Source organism: Ischnura elegans, chromosome 8 (genome assembly GCF_921293095.1).
Source record: "Ischnura elegans chromosome 8, ioIscEleg1.1, whole genome shotgun sequence".
NCBI classification, from domain to species: Eukaryota; Metazoa; Arthropoda; class Insecta; order Odonata; family Coenagrionidae; genus Ischnura; species Ischnura elegans.
In genome coordinates this window covers 18,700,725-18,723,336 of record NC_060253.1, presented here as the reverse complement: position 1 = coordinate 18,723,336, position 22,612 = coordinate 18,700,725, and the positions used below count along the sequence as shown (strand labels likewise).

The 22,612-nt window shown below is 39.3% G+C and overlaps 1 long non-coding RNA gene across 1 annotated transcript; it reads left to right on the top strand.

Moving 5' to 3' along the window:
• The first annotated feature begins 1,056 nt into the window (after positions 1-1,056).
• Positions 1,057-22,137, top strand: LOC124164088. Its single transcript, XR_006865956.1, has 8 exons — positions 1,057-1,382; positions 1,532-1,814; positions 2,925-3,184; positions 3,417-3,911; positions 4,290-4,781; positions 7,848-8,311; positions 17,392-17,484; positions 17,832-22,137. It is a non-coding gene; the product is annotated as an uncharacterized LOC124164088 (long non-coding RNA).
• Positions 22,138-22,612: the final 475 nt, after the last annotated feature.

Genomic DNA, 22,612 nt, shown 5'->3' with positions numbered 1-22,612 from the left:
GAAGGCACGGCAAGGCTTATGGATAATTAAAGAGAGGGGATAAAGTTGAGTAATTAATCAGATTGTAGGGTTCGGTGGGTCGTAATTGCTGACGATTCTTGCTCTCAAAGGATATCGATTAGTGGAATGATAGTGGCCTGGGGAGATTTATTTGAAAACTAGTAAATTTGCTTTAATTTCCGTAAGTATTGGAGTGATATCGAGGTCTTTACGAATAGTAGGGTAGCCAGAAATTTCGTTTTGGGGGGGGGGTCCAAAACCAGGGTGGACATTTTTTGAAAAAACGGGGTACTAAGCATAGGGTTTTAAACTAATCGTAACACTTTCATAATCGACATAACTTCATTTTTCAAAGAAATCTTTCACCACTTCATGATTTATCAATATTCTGTTTCCTTTAATGAAGGAAATAAAGTGTTTTTATATTTCGGGTACGGACACCGCGGAACTCCCCCCCTCGCTAAGGTTTACGCATACCTATCTTTATTTCGTATTAACCATGGCATTGCAACCATCAACTTTCTATTGAGTGACTTTTCATTATAGATTGTCTTTTCCGCTAGTGTGAATTCGCAGTCGTTAGTCGTACGGGCGAAGCCTACGTTAATATTGGTTTTACCATGGTTCTGTACATAGGCGAATCTAAGGGGGGGGGGGGGACGTGCCCCCCCGCCAGACCCTTTAAAAATATGCAAGATTTTGAATACGGTTCATTGCGTTCGTTTTGTATTACGAGGTATCCTTGTGCCCCCCCTCCCCCCCCCCCCCCCAGAAAGAAATCCTGAATCCGCCCCTGGTTCTGTAGAGCGATATCTCCGATTTTACTCATGGATCGGTCGTTGTAATCTCCCACGTGGGTGCGCAATCTGACGCCTGAAGGTGGCATGACGCTGTCCGCGAGGGACTGTTCCTGCTGCTCGCTGCACTGCGTAGCGGGGAACGGGGAGGAGGTGGGGGAAGGCGGGGAGGGGTAGCCACCCCCTGAACGGAGACCCCCTCTCAACCCTCCCCTATCGCCGGTGAACCTCTGTATAAACTGAGCTGCTTCACGTGGTCTCTGTCATTTTGCCGGCGTTCTTCAATGCGAGTGGTAGTGCCACGGTCTTCAGTCGGGAGCCCTTACTAACTGCACTTCACTTGCCGACTATGGTTCACTTTCTTTCACAGCCGTGATTTCGATCATTTATAGAGACTATATTCAGTCGTAATACATGCGACTATGCCACTTTCTGCAACGTTCATGTAGCTGGCTTGCATTGATCATTTAACGTTGTTTATCAAGAATAATCTAATTTGAGTTCCAGATTTAAACTCCTAATCTGTCGCCTTGCTCTCTTAAACGTGCCTTCTTTACGGTGTGGCCGAAAAGGTGTCATAGTTGAGTAAGTAATTCAAGATTACGTTAATAATTAATGAGTTGCATGCCATTTTATTTAATTTTTTAGGTTCTTAGTAATTTTTTAAACAGTGTGGCAATTTTAGTTCAATTTTTTAGTTGGTGTGCTAAAGATATCTTTTTTTACATTTTCAGACCCCAGTTGAAGTAAGAGTTCCATTACCAGCGCTGTGAAATTGCTGGGCGCCACTTGATTGCGTAAAGTAGCACGTGGGATCTTTCCGTTGAACGGGAGAAGTTCCTGGAAAAAGTATTCCATTGACATCGTAGCTACTCCACGATTTCAAGTGGCTGATCGCGGTTACCGCGAGATTTGACTGCACCCGCGTTAGACAGCCTTCATCGCAGCGCTGCCCGCTGCGAAATTGCCTCAGCGGAAAAAAATTCTCTGCACAACTTCGGAAAAAAAAAGATTTCGGTGAGTTTTTCCCTAATGTTTAATGACGCCCGTTCAAAACGTAATCGGCAGAGCAATTGGGTAGCCAGAAATTTCGTTCGCCGGGGATTTCCAAAATTAGGGGGGGGGGGGGGGAATTTTTGAAAAACAGGGTACTAAGTACAGGGTTCTAAACTAATTTTAACACTTCTCATAATCAAATATTTAATTTGTTAAAGAAATATTGAGAGAATTCATGATCGTTAAATATTTTCTTATATGATGCAAAGTAATTGTTTCGTATATCGAGGTGGTGTCCGGACCTTCCCCTGGCTTTGCTACTGCGGCAAAGGTTTCATAGCTTTAATCCTAAATTACGCGATCATATTTTCCGTATCTCAGGGTAATAACTCCGGCGGTAGGTTCTAAGAAACTAAAAATAAAGTTAACACTAGACCTAAGATTTCCCGATTCGGTGTCATTCCCACCGTTCCTTTTACCATTGCGTAATCATTCACGTACCGTAGATACATCCGTGATTCAATGAAAGCAAAGCGTGAGGTTAATATCTCTGTTAGCGGCCGTGCATTCTGGTTGGCTTAAAGACTGTGGTAGCTATGGTTTCAATGACAAAAAGGGACGTTGAGTGATTGGAAAAGGGATAGGATTGTCATACCATATCGTGGAAAATGATTGCGTGGAACACTAATATTTCCTGTATCATTGGATCTGTCGCTCGTAAGGTGCGGAAAAAAATGAACACTTGATTCAAGCTTTTCCATTCCATCGAAAACTTTGGTAATTACGTATTTTCCGGGCACGCGTCTTTTTGCGAAAAAAAATATTTGCACGACTGTATTTGTCATAATATTACAAACATTTTGAGTACCAAAATGACCACTTTCATGGAATTTTTCCCAGATTATTTTCGCTTTTTAGGTGATTTGCCGGCTTTTCCGCCACAAAAAATTATCATGTTCGTAATCAGGACACTGTTATGAATGTATTGGACGAAAGAAATCGCAAAAAGACGCGTGCCCGGAAAATACATAATTACCAAAACTTTTTGTGACCTAATCTAATCGAAATTTTAATTTTTTGTATTTCTTGCCGTTCTTTATCGTTGTTCACTTAGTTTTTTCTCATTTACAGGTATTATAACCGGCATGTATCCCTGTTAATCTCGATTAGAATGCTTAACGTAAGGATGAGGCTCCAGGGTCTATTTTCACCAAGCAACAGCTTCAAATTGATGTGTCGTCCAGATGAAGCCGATTGTCGGACGGGAGAGTCATGTGAAATATCTTCGCAAGTGGGCTCTTCATTCAAAATGTTGGGTCGTGATCCATCGTGACGTTTTGAAGGAATACACGTACGTCAAGTCTTGATTCCTCGGGGAGAATTACTTGGAGGTGAGTAAAGTTAAATAATTTTATCTTTCGTCCAATCCTGTTCTGATCTATCACTGTTCAAAGAAAAAATGTGGTGCGCGTGCGAGATTATATATCATTACTTGCATTTCAATAGAAATCATAATAAAGTTATCATTTTTGGATGCTAAGGTTTATTTAATAAATTTGTGAAATCACGAGTAATCGTACTGCAGAAAGTCATGTTTTATATGGTAATATTATTCCTTTTCAGGCTTTGAACGACTCCACTTCGGGATTCTAATCCCTGCAATCACTATGCGTTAAGTGAAATCCTTCTGCAACCTCCATAGAGATGGCATCAGCTGTTTGATTCCATTCCCCCAGCGAGAGAACACAATCCAAACTAAAGCTTAAATTCATTACTGCCGCCGAGTGGAATATTTAGCTTGAACTGCTGACATCTAGCCGCGCCCAGCACCTGTATTTCCGTAGGGGTGGAATCAGCTGTTCGCTTCAATTCTCCAGCGAAGCAATACCATCGGAAACGATGCTCCAATTTACCACGGAGGACAAGTTGAAGATTTCGCCTGGACGTCCTGCCGCGGCCTCCTGTACCATCCGTAACGATGATGACAGCCGTTTGGATCAATTCTCCATCGAGGGAATATTTTCGGAATTGAAGCTTCAAAATTTACTCCTGCCAGTATGTGGAGGATATATTGTCTAAACTTCGGGCATCACGCTGCGAACCTCGGAACATATTTCGGTGAGTAAAGACTTAAATTCATATTTAGGTGACTTTAGTGATCTCATTCACATGTGATAGTGTGATCAATTGCTTTGGTCAGTGTAGGTATATAGTCGGGCTCTATTCTGATGTAAGATTAGATTGAAGTTCAGAAACAAAAGGTAAACACTTCTATTGCTAGAAATTTAGTGCACTTCTGTTTTGGATAGATCATTGACGATATAATTTATTTACAGATATTCTAAAAGTGTTCGGACAAAAAAAAGTTTCATATTCTCTATAGTAACTATTACTTGGCAGATTCACTTGGAAGTAAATTTAGGGATAAATTATGTTACCTTAAGGATTATTAGTACTGAAAGTCACTTAATACATGGTATTATTATTCCTTTTCAGGCCTTGAACACACCACTTCGGGAATCGAATCCCTGAAATCGCTATGCGTTTAGTGAACATTCTTCTGCAACCTCCATAGCGATGGCATCAGCTGTTTGATTCCATTCCCCAGCGAGAGAATGCAATCCAAACTAAAGCTTATATTCATTACTGCCGCCAAGTGGAAGATTTCGCTTGAATGTGGAGACAGTCGCGCCCAGCTACTGCAACTTCCATAGCGGTGGAATCAGCTGTTTGCTTCAATTCTCCAGCGAAGCAATACCATCGGAAAAAATGCTCCAATTAACCACGGAGGACAAGTTGAAGATTTCGCCTGGACGTCCTGTCGCGGTCTCCTCTACCTTCCGTGACGATGACATCAGCTGTTCGGTTCAATTCTCCATAGAGGGATTATTTTCGGAATCGCAGCTTCAAGATTTACTCCTGCCAGCATGTGGAAGATTTTGTGTCAACTTCGGGCATCATGCTGTGGCCTCGAGTATATATATTTTGGTGAGTAAAGACTTTCTTCATATTTGTCACTTTAGTGAACTCATTCGTGCATGTCAATGTGTGGTCAGTTGCTATGGTCAGTGCAGGTCATAATGTGGTCAATTGCTATGGTCAGTGTAGGTCACTCGCAGTGGCGGAGACTCCATGGGGCCTGAGGGGGGGCCCGGGCCCCCTCGAAAATTCGTTACGGGGTGAGGAAAGAATGTCAGGCTTGTCGATTTTCCCCAGTAAGTCAAGTTATCATAGTTAGTTTTCAGGGTTAAAATGTTGATCGTCTTACTCCTCAAAAATGCGTAAATAAGCCTTAAAACTAACATTTTATAAAATTTCGCTGGAAAAGCCCCCCTGTGTGGGTCCCCCAATATTTTTTTTTTTTAACTCTGTAACCCTGGTCACTAAAGCTTTATTTTGATGTAAGATTAGATTGAAGTTATGAAACAATCTGTAAACATTTGTGCTAGAAATTTCGTGTGCTTAAGTTTTTGGATAAATCACTCAGGGGTGCAGCTAAGAATTAAGGCTGGGGGGGGGGGGGGGGAGTTTAGGTAAAACTAATTCTTGGGGATGTGAGGGTATTTCATACCCGCCAGGGCAAACAGGACTTGTGGGGGCCCTACTCAAGCAAAATTTTGAGAATATTGGTTCAAAATGGCGAGTTTTACAGCTTTCTGAGGGATATTTGATTAATCTTAACACTATTCTATAAGTAATCCCAATACCATTGCATAAAATGGATTAAACTTAAATATTCCAGAGCTCTGGGGGGGGGGGGGGGGTTTATCCCACAACCCCCCCCCTCGCTGCGCCACCTACATCATGGACGATCTAATTAATGAGGAACTTGCATGGATTGAAGATTACTCTAAGAACTATTTTGAATAAGTAAAAAAAGATACATTAGCTCCCAAAAATACCTACATAAGTTTCTCCATTCATCATCAAAAGAAAAAAATTGACTTTAAAACAAAGAAAAAATTCTGAGCCGACCACTGAGCAAAGACACCGGAGGGTTGCAGAGGCCAGGTGTGACATAGGTGCCTAAACAACTGTAGGGAGTTGGGAAATATGCTTAGTGCATGCTGTAAAATTTGCTTTAGGGAGTATTTAGCCGCTCATCGTCACTTTATTTTGTTCTGTTATTCTTGGGCAAGTTTTCCTCTTGCTGTTGTGCCAAGTTTATTACTTGGGATATTAATAATGCAACATCGAGATGATGAAAGATAAGCGTTTCACTTCGTATGTTTTAGCTATTAGAAAAATAGATGATAATTTGCCGCTCATTTGATTAGTACACTTGAAATTATTTTAAATCTTCATAATACCCTGCAAGCCTCCTAAAAGACGTGTGGCAGGGGGTGTTAGGACACCAGCCTTTTTTAGGACACTAAAATTTGATGCCACGACACTCATGGCATTTTTAAGACAAATCATTGCTATACGTCGGAGGCAAATTGAGATTTAAAAGAAACTTGTAGTACTGGATAACGATTGTAAGCTTACGGGGTTGTTCTGTTGATTTTGGCAATGCTGTAGTAGCAGAGAAGGTAGTCCTATCTGTTCTACGGTACGAAATCACTGCAAAAGTCTGCACACAATTCACATGTGAGATCGAAAATTGGTTCTGCTGCCAACACAAACAGAAGGCTACAAACTATTTCAATAACATAGGTAAATGCAAAGACAATATACCTAATAGCATGCAACATAAAAATATAGTGGGAAATAGGCAAATACAATAATCAAAAACTGGAAGTTGCCACCATTCTTATATTTATCACGTAAAATTTAAAATAACAGAGCTCGTTATGATGGAAACAACAGTTTATTCACAGATTTAAAGCCTTAAATTAGCCCACCCAAGTGACACAGGTGAGTTTTCTCACTACTATTCGTTGAAATAATAGAATGATAATACAATAACAAACTTCACGCAGTTTTTGATCTTGATAGCTCCATTGTGAAATGTCATATTTACGGTGAACAATGGAGGTTAACATGCCACTGACGTTTTTTACACTAATGTTAGACATTTATCGATAGCGTAAGAGCACTTTTTACAATTCAATCACAATGGAACACAAATAACTCTTGGCTGGTATTTTTCAACCTTGTCAAACTTTGTGCATTACAACCACTGGTACTGTGCTTAATAGCAGTAGCTTAATGGGAGATGTTACGCTGAAAATAACACTATTTTGGCACAGAAATGTTCCTAGATGCCTCCAATCAGCAAGCAAAGGCAGCATTGACTGGAATTCACCTCATAATACAAGCACAGCCAGTCCTAAATGACGAAATCTCTGGTACCAGTAATGAAATGGATGAATTCATTGTATATTATAGCATAGCAGAAATTAATAAACATCAAAATTGTTCTAATTAAATACTTTTGATGAATAATATGCCATCGATAACATCAACTTACAATTAACGTATCCCCCTTCCAACAGCTGTGGCTCAGACTGCTACGATGATGCTACTTAGATATTATTAAATATTTGTTTTCACTCCTCCAGTTTTATATTTATGTCCTTACTCAGATATTAACATTATAAAAAACACAAAATATGAGGGCGTCCGAGCCTTTGTCGGATATTTATCTTTAAATAGAAAACAATCAACACGTCTCACAAACTAAGTTCTCACAACGGCAGGCAACTATTACAAACAATCACAGCAGTTATTTGTGTGATGTTTAGGCACCTATGTCATTGAGGCTTCGTCGGAGGGGGCTTGAGGGGGAGGAAGTTTATGGTGGGCTATGAAATTTGTTATATGTATTTATCGCTGAATATCTCACGAAGGATAACTGATTCACCTGCAGTTTTCTTTGTTGAATTCAGAAAATAATTTTCTGTCCGCCTGTAAAATAAAAAAAAATTCATGCAAGTTCCTCATTCAGATATTCTCAGTGTTTGGATAAAAAAATAGTTTCATATTCTCAATGATAATGACTACTCCGCAGACACACTTGGGAGTCAATTTAGGGATGAATTAGGGTTACCTTACTTAGGGATTATTAGTACAGAAAGTCACTTAATACATGGTATGATTATTCCTTTTAAGGCCGTGAACGATCCTACTTCGGGGTTCCAGATCCATTCTCTATTTGCGTCGGGAACATTGTTCCGTAACTTCCGTGAAGATGGCATCAGCTGTTTTATAACTTTGCTGCGATGGAATATCATCCACATCTCTTACTGCTGCCAAGTGGAAGATTTCGCTTGAACTGCGGACATATAGCCGCCTGCAACTTCTGTAGTGGTGGAATCAGCTGTTAGCTTCAATTCTCCAGCGAAGGAATACCATCCAGACCAACGCTCAAATTTACCATGGAGAAGTTGAAGATTTCGCTTGGACGTCCTGCCGTGGCCTCCTGTTCCTTCAATAACGATGGCATCAGCTGTTTTGTTCAATTCTCCATCGAGGGAATATTTTCCGAATTGCAGCTTAAAAATGTACTGCTTCTAGCATGTGGAAGATTTCGTCTCAACTTCGGGCATCGTGCTGAGGCCTCACAACATATTTCGGTGAGTAACGACATTCTTCATGTTTAAGTGACTTTAGTGATCTCATTTGTGCATGTCAGTGTGTGGTCAATTGCTTTGGTAGGTGCAGGTCGGTAGTCAGGCTTTATGCAAATGTTAGGTTGAAGTTCATATAAACAATCGATGAACATTTCTGTTGCTAGTAATTTTGTGAGCTTCAGTTGTGGATAAATCATGGAAGACCTAATTTAGATATTCTCCAGGTATTCCGATTAAAGAATTACTTCATATTCCCAATAATCACGAAATCATAGCAGGCCCACTTAATTCAATATGAGGATACATTGGGTTTACCTCTTTTTTAAAGTTAGTTAAATGTTTTCTCGTACTCCCTTACTTGCATTTACAATGACTGCTGCTAGAAAATTAGTGTGGGAGGACAGGATGCTGTCCCCAGGTCATGTTGCTAAGGTTGGCATTGTAAAGCTTTGTAACTGTGAAGCAAATGTAGCATTGTTATAAAAATTTTTCTCATCGCTAATGTTTCCCTTTTCTATATTTACCGTTCCTATTGAAATAAAGAAAAGTTGGCCAACAACATTGACTGCAATATTTCATGAGCATGGAGAGGGTGCTAGTGTTTATACTGGCCCCGCTTGCAGCGCCATAGTGAGGGGGTGAGGGGGTTTAGGGAGATAAACCCCCTGAGCTCAGAGAAAGTTTCTTTTACTTAATTGGTTTGATATTACTAAGAGGATAGTGTAAGGATTAATTATTCTTTGGAAAGCAGTAGAACTCACCATTTTGAAGCGTTCATCTTAAAATTCCATAATTTATTAATCTTGCACCTACTGCTTATCCGGGGGGGGGGGGGGGGGGTATTCCATACCCCCAGACACCCCGGAATTATTTATATATAAACCTCCCCCAGCCTTAATTCTTAGCTGCGCTCCCTGGCAATCAGTGTGGCCCACTGTTAATTTTGGCAGGGCAAGGGATGGGAGAAAAATCAAATGAAGCAAGTTATAAATTTCAGATGAGTACATTATGTACATCAATTCACATTTAGAATTAGCATGAAACTTAAACATAAAGATGGGCTAGTACTGGTAGGTCGATAATAAGAATTTCTCAAGTAGGGTAATGGTAGACAGTAGATTGCTCATATTTTTATGGCCATTAGAGCAAGCTCCCAGGATCTGTTGAATGTGTGGCCTGGTGAAATCCATTGTGATACAGACTGCAAAGCTTATAAAAAGGCATATAGTTAGTGGTGTTAAAGTGAATTGCTAAATGTTTTGTCTTGCGTGTTTTGTCATCAGTCAAAATAATAGGGAAGCTGATGATATTGTCAGGCATGAGCTGATTTATTAAGTTATCTTCATTCTATTCTATATAAATTTGTATTTTGTGCGGCTGGTGAGAAAAATGTTTTCATTCGGCGCTATTTTGTTCGTGAATCGCATGGTTGAAGTTGGACAGTTGAAGCCCTTTTGTGCATCTGTGTTGCTAACTTTCTCCTTAATTAATTACTCTGGTGGTGTTGGCTGCTACAGCCTCTGGATATAATTAATAACCATCGTATTGGAAATTCTTGAATTTGTTAGCCCCTCTAAAGCTTGGATTACTTAAGTTGGAACAAGGGCGAGCCTAGGATCATATTTATAGGGGGGGGGGGGGGGGGAGAGAGGCGGCAGGCCATGATCTAGGGGTGGGCAAGCCATGGGGTTTGTGATTATTTCCTTAAAAAAATAGTTTTATTTTAGTTTAATACGTTATACATACTAGTAATAATCATCACTGGTCGAAAATCCTAAGATTGGTTTGATGCAGCACTCAGTTCTCCTGTCAACCAATCTTATCGCACCTGCATATTTCTTCTCTTTCACATCTCTCTTTACTTGTTCTATATATTTTGTTCGAGGTCTTCCTTTTCCACTCTTGCCATCCACTTGTCCTTCGATGATTGTCTTCATCAGGCCATCATGTCTCAAGATGTGGCCTATAAGGTTGTTCCGTCTTCTTGTTAAGGTTTTCATGAGGCTTCTCTTCTCTCCTACCCTTCTTAGGACTTCCTCGTTACTAACTCGGTCGATCCATTTGATTTTCATCATTCTTCTGTAGCACCACATTTCAAAGGCCTCTATCCTTGCTTTCTCCGCTGCGGTCATTGTCCATGCCTCACTTCGGTGTAGTAGCCTACTAAAGATGTAGGTTCTTATAAATTGTTTCTTTACTTCCACATTTAAGTTTCCCGCTGTGAGCAGGTCTCTTTTGGTGGAATGCTCTCTTCGCCTGGGCTATTCTGCTGATAATTTCTTTCTTACTTCTCCCATCACTAGTTGTCTTGCTTCCCAAATAACCGAATTCATCCACCTCTATCAGTTTTTGCTTCCCTATTTTAATGTTAGTCTAGACTTCTTTTCTTCTGCTGCATACTAATATCTTAGTTTTCTTGGTGCTTATTTTCAGTTGATATTTACACATTACCCTACCCATATTAACCAGAATATTTTTCAAAGCAATCCGTTTTTGCTATAACGGCTGTGTCATCGGCAAATCTTAGCATGCTTAATTTTTCTCCATGGATATTCACTCCAATACCTTTTCTTTGATTTCATTAATGGCTTTCTCATTGTAAGAGTTGAAAATTATGGATGACAATGTACGGCCTTGTCACACTCCTTTCCTAATTCTTGCTTCTTCACAGCTGGGTCCTGATTTTATCCCCGCTACTTGGTTTTTATATAAATTGTGGATGATTCTTCTGTCATTATAACGAACCCCAATTTCCTTTAGGATCCCAAGCATTTTGCTCCAATCCACATTGTCAAATGCTTTGTTAAAGTCCACAAACACAACGAATGTTGGCTTGTTCTTTTCCATTCTCTTATCTATGAGCAGTCTAAGGGCCAATATTGCTTCCCTTGTGCATTTGTTTTTTCTGAATCCAAATTGTACTCTTCTGCTTTTCGTTCTATTCTTCTATAGATGATCCTAGTCAGTATCTTTGATGAATGTGTAGTAAGGCTTATGGTCCTAAAATCTTTGCAGTTCTCAGCTTTTTTTAAATTAGGAATAGGGATTATAATGTTCCTCTCGAAGTCCTTTGGTATCTCACCTGTCGAATACATTTCACTATTGATTTTGAATATCTGGTTCAACATCCTCTCTCCTGAATTTTTAATTGGTTCTGCAGGAATGTCTTCAAGGCCAGGTGCTTTATTTATCCTGGGGTGTCCATCAGCCACATCAAATTCCAATCTAAATTTGGGGCCTCCATGTCATCGGCATTTACTTCCCTCTCGTTTTTGATAGCATTTGTTCTTAGGCTGCTTCCTTTGTACAAATCTTCCAGATATTCCTTCCACATCTCCCCTTTTTCTTAGTTTTCAATTGTTAGTTTTTCCTTTTTGTCTTTAATGGTATTACATCTTACTGCCCCTTTCCTTAGTGGTTCCTCACTATCCTACAAGCAGCCTCTACTTTTCCACGTTTAAGATTGTTTTTTATACATATTCAAAAATATTTTTCATCCAAGTTTCTCAAGCCTTCTGTGCTTTACAATGTATTTCGTGCCTTATTCTCTTGAAACAATGCTGTCTTTCCTGTTTTCTCAGCCTTGTATTTTCTTTTTTCTTTAATGAGATCTAATACTTCCTGCATGATCCATGGTTTTTCATAACGTCTCTTCTTTTACCAGAAACTTCCTCAGCTGCTGCCTGCAGACCACTTCTGATGGTTTTCGAACTCTATTCCATTGGTTTATTGGTCGTATCCTCCCCTATTTTCTTTACTACAGCCTCTTTAAAATCCAGTTGATGCTGAACCTCCAATTTTTCAACCTACCAAATGTTTTTCATTGCTTTCTTCAATTTTTTTAAATTTAAGGTGGCATTTCATCATAACCAAGTTATAGTCACTATCAATATCTGCCCCTGGATAACTTTTGTAGTCCTTCACATGGTTTCTGAATCTTTGTTTCACTAGAATGTATGTAATTGATTTGGAATCTTCTCTCCAGGAAAGGCCTCCTGGCATCTTCCACATGTATGTCCTTCAAAGGGGTTTTTTGAGTAGTGTTGGCAAGCACTAGCCTTTGCTCAGTTCAGAATTCAAGCAGCCTTTCTCCTCTTTTATTTCGGTTACGTAACCCATATTTCCCAGTCATTATCCAGTCTTGACCTTTGCCGAAGATGGCGTTCCAGTCACCTAAAATAATAAGATTTTCTTCCCCTCTTACCTGCTTGATAACTTCCGCTACATCTTGGTAGACTTCTTGTACTTCTTAGTCTTCATAATATGACGTAGGCATGTAACCCTGTACCACTACAGTAGCTACGGGTTTAGTATCTATCTTCACCACTATTATCCTTTCATTAAACTGCAGGTAGCTTTTAACACACATCCTGGTGCTCTTTCTAAGCAGTATACCTACTCCAGCATCACCATTCAGCGATCCTGTGTGTATCATTCTGTAGCTTCCACTTCAAAAGTCTCCTTCCTGGGGCCACTTCATTTCGCTGATGCCTAATACATCGAGGTTAATTCTTCGCATTTCCTCCTTCAACTTCTGTAGCCCAATGCAGGTACAAAGTGATCTAACGTTCTATGTTCCTATCCATAAGTCTATCACTTTTGACCAATGTGCCCTCTCAAGTAGTCCCCACCAGGAGATCCTAATTGGGGATTAGTTTACCTCCGGAATATTTTACCTGAGAAAATTCTATCATGTCATTATATAAATTGAGTGGAGTTGCTGCGACTCCTTGTATCATTTTTTGTAGGTTTAAGGAAAATCTTTTGAATAATTTCGTTTAAATTCTGTACTGTTTTGCTTAAAGAATTAAGATTTTTTTTTTTATGTCCCTCGGGGGGTGTGCCCATGGTCTGGAAACAATCTTGTGCAAACAAGACTTGACAATAAGGCAATAATTGTTGCTGCGGCTGTCTGGCACTACTTGGCCCAGCCTCAATGGTCCTCTGTGGCATGACTAGGAATATGCTTTGGGGGAGAATGAGATGGCCTAGGTTGGTGACCCCCTTTCTCCCCTCCAGGGGGTTCGGGAAAATTTTTGAAAAATAACATGCCATGTTACTGCACCAAGTGTGGCTGCGAGACTAATACACTCGAAAAAATGAGCTGTGCCTTCTCACGCCTGCCAACTTTGCGGGCTGATAGCAACACAAGAATGAAACAGCAACATTTACATGTTGTATTTCTTCCCTTGTATCCTAAATAGCTTTTCCTGTGTGACTATTTTGATATTCTCTCAATGTGTGTCCTTCTGAGATTTTATTCATCAGGCCATCATAATGTGGCAATCATAGTGGTCTGTTCTTTTCCTTATGGTTATTTGAAGACTTCTTCTCTCGCACTCGACCTATTACTTCCTCATTACTTATTCGGTTGATCCTTTTGATCTTGATTCTTGGAGAGCACCAAATTTTTACAGCTTTCACTTTTCACTTCTCAGCAGCTCTTCTCGTGCTTAACCCTCTGAGTGCCAACTGATTTTCTATGTATGATGCTAAAAGTGTCGAGGCATTTTTGCTGATGGTGCAGTAGGTTAGGGAAAAAAACTAGGTCTCTAAAACAAGTAAAGGTATATGTTAAAAAAATTTAAGAAATCTTTATTATATGTGGTTTCACCTTTTATTTATATTATTTGACAAATTTTTGGCACTATGAGTTAATGTTTACAATCTGAATAGTTAATGCTAAGTGAGAATAAATATTGAAAATTGTATGATTAGTTAGTTATCAGCATCAGAGTGACATTGCATGAGGAGCATGATAGTGCTCCCTGACACTTAAGGTTAATGCTGTGCTGGAATATCATCTATTCTTAGACCCTTATTCTTTCACACATCTCTATTTGCTGAGTCATATTCAGTTGTTTAGATGAAGACACTCCCATGTTATATTTTTCTGTATCACTTTCTTCTTCGATAACATTTGGGCAGTTTTCTTCAGTTGTAAAAGTTCTTCTGGTACTCATTCCATCTCTTCCCTTTCTTTGTTTTCAATCAAAAAATTCCATAATTTTACTTTACACTGTTAGCTCTTGTTCACAATTCCTTGAAATGGTTTTAGACTGTTCTAATGACTGCTTCTACACTCCTTTTTTGGAGGATAAATTGCCCATCTTTTCCTTGGCATTTATTCATACTTGCTTGCTTTCCTTATTCTCTTGCGGCAAGCCTGTCTTTGGTCATTTTTTTGCATTCTTCTACTTTCTAATGTATTCGATGAAGAACTGAGGTTTAGAATGCATGCGATCATATCACTTCAACGATCCTTGGCTTTTTCATAAAAAATTTTCTTCACCTTCAAAGCTATATGGCAGCCTTCTGAAACCCACTTTTGATATTATTCTATCTCATTTCCTTGATTTCTTAGTTTTAACATAATCATATCCTGCCATCTATTACTTTCTGAAATGTTAATATTTTTAGCTCTTTGTTTCTCAAATATAAGTTCTTCAGATTTCATTTATCTCTTGAATATCAGACTGCATTTAATCATCATTAGATAATGTCTTTCATCTGGTCCCTATACCTCTGCTTCCCTAAAATAGTTATTTTGGATTCTTTTGCTTCCTAGCATTTTCATGTGCATCTTCTTTGCATTCAATTCTTAATCTGTTGGCAACCAAAGCTCTGGGATGGGTGCCTGTCTCCTTTGTTGGATTTTCTTCGTTCTTTTCAGCATTATTTTTCCTGTTACTTTTCCATCCTGGCCTTAGTCGATGAAGAAATTCCTGTAAGGAGGATTTATTACATCCTTACCTGTTTAATTGCTACAGTGATGTCTTCATTTATTAATCTTCTCTATCCTGATCTGTTGTAGATACATAAATCCGTACCACTATGGAATATAGCGGTTACATGCCCAACTTCACCATAGCTATACTTTCATTGTACTGAAGGAATCTTTTCACATGCATTCCAGTGCTTTAAGCACTTGAGCATTATTCTTCAGATCTCCTGCGTGGGTCATTGCGCATCCACTCCACAAGTCTCTCTTTAGGCCAATTAAATTTGCTGATTCCTTCCCTTCCTCAGCCAATGACAGCATTCCAGTCACCTAAAAAGATTATTTCTTTCCCCCTGAATTGTTTGATTACTTCAGTGATATCTTCGTGTCTTAAACTTATTTCTCAGCTAGTTATACTGGAGGAATCTTTTCAATTATTCCAGTGCTTTAAGCAGTATCCCAACTGAAGCTTGATATTATTCTAGCTCATCATATCTTACATAGATATTATTCTTGCTCGTCATATCTTACATAGATATTATTCTTGCTCGTCATATCCTACATAGGTATTATTCTAGCTCGTCATATCCTACATAGGCGGATCCAGGGGGGGGGCACGGGGGCACGTGCCCCCCCCAGACCCTTAAAAATATGATAGATTTTTAATACGGTCCCATTATAATTTCGTTCGTTTTGTGTAACAAGGTATCCTTGTGCCCCCCCCTGAACAAAATCCTGGATACAGCCTTGCTTGTGCCCCTCCCAGAAAGAAATCCTGGATCCGCCCCTGATATCCTACATAGGTATTATTCTAGCTCATCATATCTTACATAGGTTTTATTCTAGCTTGTCATATCTTACATTGATATTATTCTAGTTATCATCGTGATTCCTATCTAACATAGTCCTGTTGTGAACTCTACCTACTTCTGAAAGACATATTGATGATTTTTAGCTTCTTTTAGCTTACTTTTCACAAATTTCATTGATTTCTTCTATTTCAGTTGGCATTTATTCATCACTAGATCGTGGTTACTATTGATCTCTGCTCTTCACCCCTGGGGTAGCATTGTTACTCCATCTGGTTTAACCTCCGCTTCACTAAAATACACTTTAGATGGAATCTTATTCTGCTTCCTGGCATTTTTATGTGCATCTTCTTTGCATGCAATTCTTTTACTTAGTGTTGGCTACCACAGCTTCAAATTTAAAGGATTCCAGGTGCTTTTCTTCTCTTGGATGGATTTTCTGAACAACATTTTCCTGTTATTTGTAACACATTTCCTTTAGCCGATGACAGCATTCAAATCACGTAATCAATTCTTTCCTCCTTTCTTATGAAATCATTGAAGTGATATCTCAGAGTCTTAGACTTCTTACTCCTCTGTTGCAGGCATGACACCTGTATCACTATGGAATCGTTAGGTCAACTTTACCATAGCTATTCTTTCATTGTACTGAAGGAATCTTTTCAAATTTTCCAGTGCTTTCAGTATTATCCCAACTCAGGCATCACTGTACAGGATCCTGCATACCTGTAGTCCTAAAGCATGCTCCTACTAATACTAGCATACAAAGGTATCTTTCTTCAGGCCTGTTCCTTTCACTAATTCCTTCCACCTTGAGGTTCTTTGACCTAATGACATTTCCCAAATGCTACATTTCTGGAGTTACTAAAGAAAACATCACTCAAGCATATGACATCGCACGCAAACCTTATTATGCAGTTTTTTGTCACTTAAAAGTCGTATTTATAGGACATTCATGGCATTAAAGTAATATTATTTTTTTTCAAATTAAGGATGGTTCTTGTGGGTATGCAGAACAGGAACTTACTGTTTCTTATAGTGAACGTTTTTCAAATTTTAATAGGAGAGATACTTAAATTCACAAAGAATAAAAAGAAGCGTGCTTGGGTAGGATGAGATGGATTACTGCATAGAGGAAGATTTACAGCTTGATCTCGTAGGAGTGATTGCACTATAAAGCAATGGCTATGCTCATGTCATGCAATTGATGTTCAGTAGGTTCATAAACTTTACGGTTAAGCTTTATTGACAGTTCTGTTGTCTAAAATTCTTTTGATGTTTTTGATATTATATGCATTTTTTTATTCTGTAAATATTTAACAGTACTGCCTGATTTAGCACTAAAAATTTTTGAATGAAAATTTTGTTGCACTTAGTGTCTTCAACATAAACTCTCATTCTCAATGATATCCAATTATGCATGGTTAACTGGATCACCTAATTGTTTTAAAATGAAAAAAAGTCAAATTCACTGATTTGAAGAATACTGATTCACTTGATGGTATGTAGTGGAATTAGTATAGTGCTTATAGTGTCCTTCTTTTTCCTTGAAGGTGTTGGCCATGCAGAAATACTGTCTAACTGATGATAGTTCCATTCATCCAATAACTCCATTATGAAAAGTGCGGACTGGTGAACAAGAAATGGTACGTTATGAGCTTTTATTTTCATAAGAGATATATTATAGTTATTACAACTGTAGTTCCCAAATGTTTGCCTGGTCACAAAACAAGCAGAAAAGTCATGTCTTAACCCAAAAATTATTATTCACTGCTGTAAAACTGAACATATTATCAAAAACTGGCTACTTAACTTAATAGACCAGAATTTCAAAATGGGGAATAAAATTAAGCACTAACTTAAAATAAATAATTTTAAACATTGATTATATGCCTGCAAAAAGACAGTTATGCTATAAAATGACATTAATAGAAGAGAAATCTTAGTGATAAAATATTTTTCAAGCTTACAAATGTCATACTATTTATTTCAGGTACGTATACCCCTTGAAAACAAGTCAACATGTACATAAAGCTTACATCAGAAATTATTTATAGAGAATCGTTCGATGACTTCTTAGACGCTCTTCCTATGAAAAAGTAGTCGCCTGTTAAATTGCTATGTGGCTGCCTGGGTCACTAGATTTTATGGTCGTCATAATAATATATCGCTAGCACTATAGATGCTCCTCCTGCTAAAAGGTTGTCGCCTGTGGGAGGTGAAATGTGACTGCCTGGGTCACTAGTTATGATCGCAAACATAATATATCGCTAGCACGATAGTGGCTCCTCCTGCAAAAAGGCCGTCGCCTGCAGGAGGTGAAATGTGACTGCCTGGGTCACTAGTTGTTAGGATCGCAAACACAATATACCCCTAGCACGATAGTGGCTCCTCCTGCAAAAAGGCCGTCGCCTGCAGGAGGTGAAATGTGACTGCCTGGGTCACTAGATTTTAGGGTCGTAAATATAATGTATCGCTAGCACGATAGTGGCTCCTCCTGCGAAAAGGCCGTCGCCTGTAGGAGGTGAAATGTGACTGCCTGGGTCACTAGATTTTATGGTCGTCATTATAATATATCGCTAGCACGATAGTGGCTCCTCCTGCAAAAAGGCCGTCGCCTGCAGGAGGTGAAATGTGACTGCCTGGGTCACTAGATTTTAGGGTCGTAAATATAATATATCGCTAGCACGATAGTGGCTTCTCCTGCGAAAAGGCCGTCGCCTGTAGGAGGTGAAATGTGACTGCCTTGGTCACTAGTTGTTAGGATCGCAAACATAATATATCGCTAGCACGATAGTGGCTCCTCCTGCATAAAGGCCGTCGCCTGTAGGAGGTGAAATGTGACTGCCTGGGTCACTAGTTGTTAGGATCGCAAACATAATATATCGCTAGCACGATAGTGGCTCCCCCTGCAAAAAGGCCGTCGCCTGCAGGAGGTGAAATGTGACTGCCTGGGTCACTAGATTTTAGGGTCGTAAATATAATATATCGCTAGCACGATAGTGGCTTCTCCTGCGAAAAGGCCGTCGCCTGTAGGAGGTGAAATGTGACTGCCTTGGTCACTAGTTGTTAGGATCGCAAACATAATATATCGCTAGCACGATAGTGGCTCCTCCTGCGAAAAGGCCGTCGCCTGTAGGTGAAATGTGACTGCCTGGGTCACTAGTTGTTATGATCACAAACATAATATATCGCTAGCACGATAGTGGCTCCTCCTGCAAAAAGGCCGTCGCCTGTGAGAGGTGAAATGTGACTGCCTGGGTCACTAGTTGTTATGATCGCAAACATAATATATCGCTAGGACGATAGTGGCTGCTCCTGCAAAAAGGCCGTCGCCTGCAGGAGGTGAAATGTGATTGCCTGGGTCACTAGATTTTAGGATCGCAAACATAATATGTCGCTAGCACGGTAGTGGCTCCTCCTGCATAAAGGCCGTCGCCTGTAGGAAGTGATATGTGACTGCCTGGGTCACTAGTTATGATCACTAACATAATATATCGCTAGCACGATAGTGGCTCCTCCTGCAAAAAGGCCGTCGCCTGCAGGAGGTGAAATGTGACTGCCTGGGTCACTAGATTTTAGGATCGCAAACATAATATATCGCTAGCACGATAGTGGCTCCTCCTGCGAAAAGGCCGTCGCCTGCAGGAGGTGAAATGTGACTGCCTGGGTCACTAGATTTTAGGGTCGTAAGTAATATATATCGCTAGCACGATAGTGGCTCCTCCTGCGAAAAGGCCGTCGCCTGTAGGAGGTGAAATGTGACTGCCTGGGTCACTAGATTTTATGGTCGTCATTATAATATATCGCTAGCACGATAGTGGCTCCTCCTGCAAAAAGGCCGTCGCCTGCAGGAGGTGAAATGTGACTGCCTGGGTCACTAGTTGTTAGGATCGCAAACATAATATATCGCTAGCACGATAGTGGCTCCTTCTGCATAAAGGCCGTCGCCTGTGGGAGGTGAAATGTGGCTGCCTGGGTCACTAGTTAATTTTAAGGACTTTTCCTTAGATTTTCACCTACACCTACACTGCCCTTCCCTACGTTCCTGTGACGTCTTCTGTGCTCTTCGTGATGCTGCAACAGCTTGCAAGCCATCACTGAAAATTTGTGAAGTGATGTGTGCATGGTCTATTTTGTAATGCCCCTGTGTATGTGTGTATGGTAGTGTATAGGGGCTACTTGTGTAAAGTGATATAGCGTGTGCTTCGTGGGATCGTCGATGGAAAGCAGAGGCTCCTCCGCCGTGGGACATTGCAGTGTGGTGGTAGGGAGTCTTCTCCTCTCCCTGCATGATATAGGTGCTGGCACACTGGCAAATCGCGTAGGCCAGTGTTGCAGTCATCGTAGGGCCCTTAAGTTGGAATCAAGTGGGAAAGTGGGAATATTTAAGGTGGCAGATGGTGTTCTGGTGTGGTTGTGCACTTATTCTCATGTGTTAGGCATTCATTTTAAGGTTAGGTCAAATTTGGGATTTGGTGTATGCTTCTCCATTGTGCCACTGTCAATCTGTCCCATTCCACTTGCTTTTGGCTTTAGTGGGCGATAGAGAAATTGCACTTAAAGGAACATCTGTTTTATGGAGGGAGAATAATATGTTGCAGTACTTGGGCACCTTCCCAAGGTTACCTAAAATCTATCCTTAATGTCATAAACATGAACTTACCCATACTCAATAGTGTGGTAGGTTGAATGAGTTTGAATCTTGTGTAGAGATTCTGATTATGATTACCAATATATCCTCGAGGGATTCCTTTTCTTCGGTGTCCAGTGGGAATTGAGGAGTTCTTACACACACTTAAAAATGGGCTTTAGGTAGGGCTTTGGGACTCCTCTTTTCGTGCTGGCTCTGGAGTTTAGGTTCCTAATATAAAGTCCCTTAGGGCAAATAGGCATTTTAGTGTACACTCTGCGGTCATTAATTCTCTGAATACAACGGTTTCATTTGACGTGTTGCTTCTGCAATTTGACTTAATTATAAGCTTAAATTTAGTTCTTAAAGGGCTATTAGTTAGTAGTAAAATTTTGTGGCGATTTACATAGACATTTCATTGCCTGCTGCTAATACTATTACTTTTCAGGCCCTTGTGTCCCTTAATTTTTTTAATCTCTCACAAAATTCTTTGTTTAAATTTTTGGATTATGATAAAATTTTGAAGTAATGAATTGCTTCTCTTAAATTTGCTCTTCTTCCAATAGAAACGAGATTTTTCTTTCTTTTTTGTCATTATTGAAGTTTCTTTTGCAGTTTTAATAATTAAGTAATTTCTTGCAAAAAAATGATGTAAATATTGACTCATTAGAATTTACCATTATTCTCACAAAACTGTTACTAAATTTCAAATGTCATTTTGTTCTTTAAAATGAGGCAATTCTTAATAAATCCCCATTTGCTCTATTTGTGTTGCACAATTTGAGTACAGATTACTAATACAGTTTCTTTTCTCTTGCTTTCATCCTTTGGAGTAATATTGGCCCATAACCTTGCATGGTTTTGCGGTCCCTTCGCGGGAAAGTTGCATCATCACTCTGCATCCCAGAGGTTGTCATCGCTGGAAATATTGTGCCCTACTTCAGTTGATTTTAAAATATGGACTTTCTCATATATTTCTTTCACTTCGGTAGCTTTTTGTGCCTATAACTGTTCTATTTCCATGATAAGAATAACCAGATTCATTTTAGAAGAATTATACTACTTCAGGCTAAGACTGCTGGTCAATGTTCACACAGCACTGTGATATTTAGCTTCAGGAAGTGCATTTCTGCCAGACTGCTTGGTGTGTACCTTATGTTGTGATTTCTTCCTCTTTGGATGGTCATACATTTAAAACTTTGAAAACTGCAATGATGTAATTGATTTATATGTCCTATCTTGTCACAAAGTTATTCAGTCCACATGAAGGAAATATTGTAAATTTTGATGTCAAGTTTTTGTTTTGTTCTTTAAGGGTTGTAATGCCCTCAGCATTCCTAGAAATCACTCCAATGTTGTAGATGCCTGCTTTTTAATGTCATTTTTCTGTTTGATTTTTCTTGGGCACAGGTCAATGAGCCATTTACATTTAAATCTAACAATTGTATTTTGTTTGGACTCTTCTTAGGGTATAGACCTTGAAATACATTCGTGTTACTTGTTTATTTTTTGTTATTTATTTACAATCGTTTTAAATTATTGCTCTGGATGCTCGACCAACTTAAAAATAAATAAAAATAAATGTTCATATTTATGTGAAAATAAATGCTATTTTTCCCACTTGAAAATTGTATTTCTTGTGCAAAATAAATTCCTGTTCTCTGAAGAGTATTATTTAGTTTTCATTTTAGATGTAAATGTACCTGGCTGAACATTGAAGGTGTTAATTCGGGTTCCTGCAGTAAATAAGGTCATATGCATGCTGTGACCCCTCCCCCTAAAAGTGAGGTAAACTGAAAAAGGTAAAGTACTTAAGTCTGGAATACCTCAATGACACATTTAAAAGTGGCGATGGGTTACTTTGTGGTAACTGTAAGAATTTTTAATTATACCAAGATGTATAATTGTTTATATACTTTATTTTTATTTCCACTTATATACTTCATGCGGTCTTCCATTTTGCAACAGGAATAAGATAAACATGTGCCACTGCTTCGGTTTTATGGTTAAACAATTGAAGTAGAGCTGCAGTGGGGAACATGCACAAAATTTGTTCATGCTAGTTAGTCTCATTGAATAGGAAATTTTCTCACGAGTCCAAATATACAAGCCAAAACTCTCCTAGTACTCCGCAAACGTCA